General features: G+C 32.7%; 1 long non-coding RNA gene across 1 annotated transcript; it reads left to right on the top strand.

Moving 5' to 3' along the window:
- The first annotated feature begins 622 nt into the window (after positions 1-622).
- On the top strand, positions 623-4965 carry LOC117503762. The gene is made up of 2 exons (XR_004558657.1): positions 623-738; positions 4870-4965. It is a non-coding gene; the product is annotated as an uncharacterized LOC117503762 (long non-coding RNA).
- Positions 4966-6473: the final 1508 nt, after the last annotated feature.

Raw genomic sequence — 6473 nt, 5'->3', positions numbered from 1 at the left:
TGCATCAGGTTCTGCAGATTTACGCAGATATGCAGAGAATTTTCAAGCTTGGATTTCTTATCAATCATGGGCCAGAGTACAGTTGAATAGGCTCCGCCCTCAACCTAAATGGATTCAGTTTCAGAAAATGAACAGATACACAATTTAGAAAAAAAATCTACAACACTTTAAAAATGTCTTTTGTCGGCTTATCACACACACACACGCACGCACACACACACACACACACACACACACACTAAAATAATTAAGTTTAAATCATAATTATCTCAATTTGCTGCTCAGAGTTTCCAATAGAGAATCTTTAAAGGCCTGAATTATGTAAAAAAAAAAAAGTGTTTTGCAAAATATCCATTTAGTGAAATGTGCCAATAGTGACTTTCTTGTATTTTTTATTTTTTTTCACAGCAGTTTGCAGCTTTACAGCACAGCGACTACGACAATTCTACGCTTTCAATAAAGTTGTTCCTCGGGAGACGGCAAAACAAGAATGTAGAAACGCTGACTCTTCACTTGTTACGCTGTATGATGAAGACGATGCCCGAGTCTTATTTAACTATGCAATGAGCCATGACTATATTTCACAAAACGACAGGAAATTCTGGCTCGGACTGCACAGAACTGGACACTCTGTATCTGATGGTCATCTGGCTGATACACAAATATGTAAAGTTGTTGACAAGGACACAATCAGAAATGTTAACTGTTCCGAGCGAATGCCTTTCATGTGCCATAAGGGTAAGTGACCGTTATCACCAACATATCTGTGACACCAACTGCGATAGTTGGCAGCAGCGGTAGTTATTGTAATCCATCATTAGTTTTTTGAAATATGACTAATCAGATGTGAAACTTCTTTGAATCACAGTGTCCAATCTAAACGGTGGTACGTGCCACATCCGGAGAGCTGGTAATTCCCAGGAAACTTCAAAATCTGGGTAAAGACTGTAATTCTGTTATGTTATATGAGTTATACTCATATATCATTTCTAAAATATTTTTAATTATGAAATATTCATGATATGTGCTGCATTGGTCACACTATACAATAATGACATTTTTAATGTGATTGATAAACATTTAATTACAAATAATAATAACAATAATCATAATTAGATTTATTATGTTATGCGAGTTATACAGCATTTTCAAAATATTCTTAATTAATGTTGTTATATGCCGCATTGCTTACACTTGACAATATTGTAATGTTTCACGCCAGATTATTCATATTAAAAAAATAAATCTAATGATTGATTAGGATAACTACTGCTGCTAGCAACATTTTGTAACATTTAATGTGATAATTCAACAATAAATAACAACAACAACATAATAATAACAACAACAACAATTTGTTTTGTGTTATATGAGTTATACATAGTTTCCAAAATTTTGTAAATATGTGCTGCATTGATAACACTGTACAATAATGGCAAGTTTCACACTTGATTAGTCATATTTCAATAAACTAATGATGAATTATGATAATTACTGCTGCTAACAACATTTTGTCACATTTTATCAGACATTTTGATGTGATAATTAAACAATAAATAACATAATAATAATAATAATGATAATAATAATTAACAACAACAATTTCTTTTCTTATGTAATAAGAGTTATACATAGTTTCCAAAATTTTGTAAATAATATGTGCTGCATTGATAACAGTGTACAATAATGGCAAGTTTCACACTTGATTAGTCATATTTCAATAAACTAATGATGAATTATGATAATTACTGCTGCTAACAACATTTTGTCACATTTTATCAGACATTTTGATGTGATAATTAAACAATAAATAACATAATAATAATAATAATGATAATAATAATTAACAACAACAATTTCTTTTCTTATGTAATACGAGTTATACATAGTTTCCAAAATTTTGTAAATAATATGTGCTGCATTGATAACACTGTACAATAATGGCAAGTTTCACACTTGATTAGTCATATTTCAATAAACTAATGATGAATTATGATAATTACTGCTGCTAACAACATTTTGTCACATTTTATCAGACATTTTGATGTGATAATTAAACAATAAATAACATAATAATAATGATAATAATAATTAACAACAACAATTTCTTTTCTTATGTAATACGAGTTATACATAGTTTCCAAAATTTTGTAAATAATATGTGCTGCATTGATAACACTGTACAATAATGGCAAGTTTCACACTTGATTAGTCATATTTCAATAAACTAATGATGAATTATGATAATTACTGCTGCTAACAACATTTTGTCACATTTTATCAGACATTTTGATGTGATAATTAAACAATAAATAACATAATAATAATAATAATGATAATAATAATTAACAACAACAATTTCTTTTCTTATGTAATACGAGTTATACATAGTTTCCAAAATTTTGTAAATAATATGTGCTGCATTGATAACACTGTACAATAATGGCAAGTTTCACACTTGATTAGTCATATTTCAATAAACTAATGATGAATTATGATAATTACTGCTGCTAACAACATTTTGTCACATTTTATCAGACATTTTGATGTGATAATTAAACAATAAATAACATAATAATAATAATAATGATAATAATAATTAACAACAACAATTTCTTTTCTTATGTAATACGAGTTATACATAGTTTCCAAAATTTTGTAAATAATATGTGCTGCATTGATAACACTGTACAATAATGGCAAGTTTCACACTTGATTAGTCATATTTCAATAAACTAATGATGAATTATGATAATTACTGCTGCTGACAACATTTTGTCACATTTTATCAGACATTTTGATGTGATAATTAAACAATAAATAACATAATAATAATAATGATAATAATAATTAACAACAACAATTTGTTTTCTTATGTAATACGAGTTATACATAGTTTCCAAAATTTTGTAAATAATATGTGCTGCATTGATAACACTGTACAATAATGGCAGGTTTCACACCTGATTAGTCATATTTCAATAAACTAATGATGAATTATGATAACTACTGCTGCTGGCAACATTTTGTCACATTTTATTGGACATTTTATTGTGCTAATTAAACAATAAATAACAATAATAATAATAATAATAATAATTTGTTTTCTTATGTTATACAAGTAATACTCATATATACTATCCAAAATATTTTAACTATTAAATAATAATGCAATGTGCTGTATTGGTAACAATGTACAATAATGGCAAGTTTCACACGTGATTAGTCATATATATATATATATATATATATATATATATATATATATAAACGACTGCTGCTGGCAACATTTAGTCACAATTTTCAGACATTTTAATGTGATTAATAAACAATTATGTACATATAATAATATTAATAATAATAATAAGTAAGTCCCTTCAGCTGCTCCCTTGTTTGCACTCAGGGTCACCATAGCAAATCCAAGGTGGATCTGCATGTTGAACTGGCACAGGTTTTATGCCGGATGCACCTTCCTGACGCAACTCCACATTACATGGAGAAATGTGGCAGCGGTGGGATTTGAACCTAGAACCTCCTGAACTGAAACCAAGCGCATTAACCACTTGGCCACCACCCCTGCTAATAATAATAATAATAATAATAATAATAATAATAATAATAATAATAATAATAATAATAATACTTTGTTGTATTATGTTATATGAGCTATACAGAGTTTCCAAAATATTATTAATTAATATTGTTATATGCAGCACTGGCAACATATTACAATATTGTGTTGGGAAAGTGTAGTGACATGGACCCACAACAGGGGGCGCAAATGAACGGCCAATAGATGAGCCAAAAAGTAACAACGAAATACAGACAATCTCAGAATATAATTACAGTCAATTCACAAAGGTGACGTGTGGGCAGGCTCGAGGATAGAAGACGTCTGTCCTGAGAAGAGCCGGAACCACACGATTTCCGCCGCCACTGAACCTGGTGAATACTGGAGCCACCAAGTCCCGAATTCCCAGGTGATCACCATCCCCGACTGTCGGATCTGGTACTGCTGGCGAGAACGACAGTCAAGTGTAGGTGTGTGTACACCCAGTAACAACAACAGTGGGAATGCCACCTCCACCTCTCACTCAATATGTGTTGCAGCGGTCCCTCAGAGGAAAAAGAGTGCCGTCCTGCACAGCCTCCACAAACGAAGGACCGGTACTCCTGCAAACACTCACGATAAACAGATTTACAAAATACCACAAAAAGGCTGAGGGTACTACCTCCAATGAAGTACGATATCTCGGCGATGAGGTGGAGATGACGTCTGGGTTTTATGGAGTGAGATGATGAAGAATGTGTGACAGCTGTCAGGAAGTAATGAGTAACAGCTGTCACTCCCGGCTGAGTCCGTGGCGGCAGCGCCCTCTCGTGCCTGAAGCCCGCACTTCAGGCAGGGCGCCCTCTGGTGGTGGGCCAACAGTACCTCTTCTGGCGGCCCACACACAACATATTGGGACATTTCAAACCGGATTTGTTATATTTAAATATATGTAATGAAAACTTTTGTAACATTTTGTAACATTTTTGTAACATTAACATCTTACTTGCATGAATAAATATTAACTACCGTAAACACAGTTTACTCTTAATCCACTGTTGTGTATCATTTGTGAATTACTTTTATTGTAGAGTTTAACTGCTGCCTTTTTGTTGAATGTATTTAACTTCCCACATTCTATCATTTGCAATAATTTTTATGAGAAATGCAATATTACTTGAAGGCTTAATTTAATTTTCTGTCTCACTGTTACACAACCCAGTACGATGTTGACGGTTCTCAGACATCCAAGTAGATGATGTTTGGAAGTTCTGTCAAAAGCAGTACACTCAACCAGTGTCTTTATTTTTGCTTTGTAGATAATACGAGTATATTTGTCGATATGAAAAGGAACTGGTGTCAGGCTCAGCACTACTGCAGAAGACAAAACAAAGACTTGATCAATGACACATATGCAAAAGAACTATCTGAAAAGAGGAGAGAATCATTTTGGATTGGACCTATGCAAGACAACTGGGAGTGGGAAGATGAAAGATGTTCTACATTTAGACTTTGGTACGAGCGCGACGGTAATCCTAATTGCACAGTTCAGACACCTGCAATTGAGCCGACTGGACATTATCTGTATCCGGACGACTGTCACGAAACAGCAGCCACGATATGTTCCAAAGGTACGTTCCCTTGTGTGTATGTGTGTCTTTATATATATATATATATATATATATATATATATATATATATATATATATATATATATATATATATATATATATATATATATAATATATATATATATATATTATATATATATATATATATATATATATATATACATATATATGAAATTCGTGATGAATTTCAACTTTGATGATAATTCATATGACAACTGGGTTCCATTTCCATGTTAATCTTTCAGGATACAAGACTTAGGACCTCAAAACTATCTTAAGGGTGACGAGTTAAATTATGAGTAATTTTGTTTTGCAATCATATCAATATTGCATGACCATTTGCAACTGTGTTTGTGTGGTATTCTACTGGCCAGCACACTTATAAAATAAATTATTATTATTATTATTATTATTATTATTATTATTATTGATTCAAAAATAACAGCTCACATTTTCTGTTGGAACTGATTTCGTGTTGATATGCCAATAAACCAGGGGGTGGGTGGGGCGTTAAATGTTACTTTTGTCATAAATCTTGGATGCCTAAAACTTTTTCTCAGTACTGTATATACACGTGGACAAAATTGTTGGTACCCCGACATTTGGTCGGAAATACAGTAAATGCCAACAAAGCAATTTTGTGTAATCAAAATATTATTCAAAATGTCTAAATTTATTTGGTAATAAGAACAAAACAAAATGTTTCCATAAAGTGAAACAAATGTGTGTATATATAGAGAGAGAGAGGAGAGAGAGAGAGAGAGAGAGAGAGAGAGAGAGAGAGAGAGAGAGAGAGAGAGAGAGAGAGAGAGAGAGAGAGAGAGAGAGAGAGAGAGAGAGAGAGAGAGAGAGAGAGAGAGAGAGAGAGAGAGAGAGAGAGAGAGAGAGTCTAGTGGTCTAGTGGTTAAGGTGTTGGGCTTGAGTCCAGAAAATCATGGGTTCAAATCCCCGACTGACTGGAAAATCACTAAGGGCCCTTGGGCAAGGCCTTTAATCCCCTATTGCTCCCGGTGTGTAGTGAGCGCCTTGTATGGCAGCACCCTGACATTGGGTTGAATATGAGGCATGATTGTAAAGCGCTTTGAGCGTCTGATGCAGATGGAAAAGCGCTATATAAATGCAGTCCATTTACCATTTACCATAGTATCACTTGTACTGCTACTATTAATAATTTAATTTGTGTATCACTTAAAACAAACTTCATTAAGTACTTTACAACATTTATAAAACTAGCAAATTTCAACGTAACACATCTTGTTCCTTCAGGAACCAGCGAACAGACGCGCTAAAGT

Source organism: Thalassophryne amazonica, chromosome 22, assembly GCF_902500255.1.
Source record: "Thalassophryne amazonica chromosome 22, fThaAma1.1, whole genome shotgun sequence".
Classification (NCBI taxonomy): domain Eukaryota; kingdom Metazoa; phylum Chordata; class Actinopteri; order Batrachoidiformes; family Batrachoididae; genus Thalassophryne; species Thalassophryne amazonica.
The sequence above is the reverse complement of the archived record's forward strand: the minus strand, read 5'-3'. Positions and strand labels throughout refer to the sequence as shown.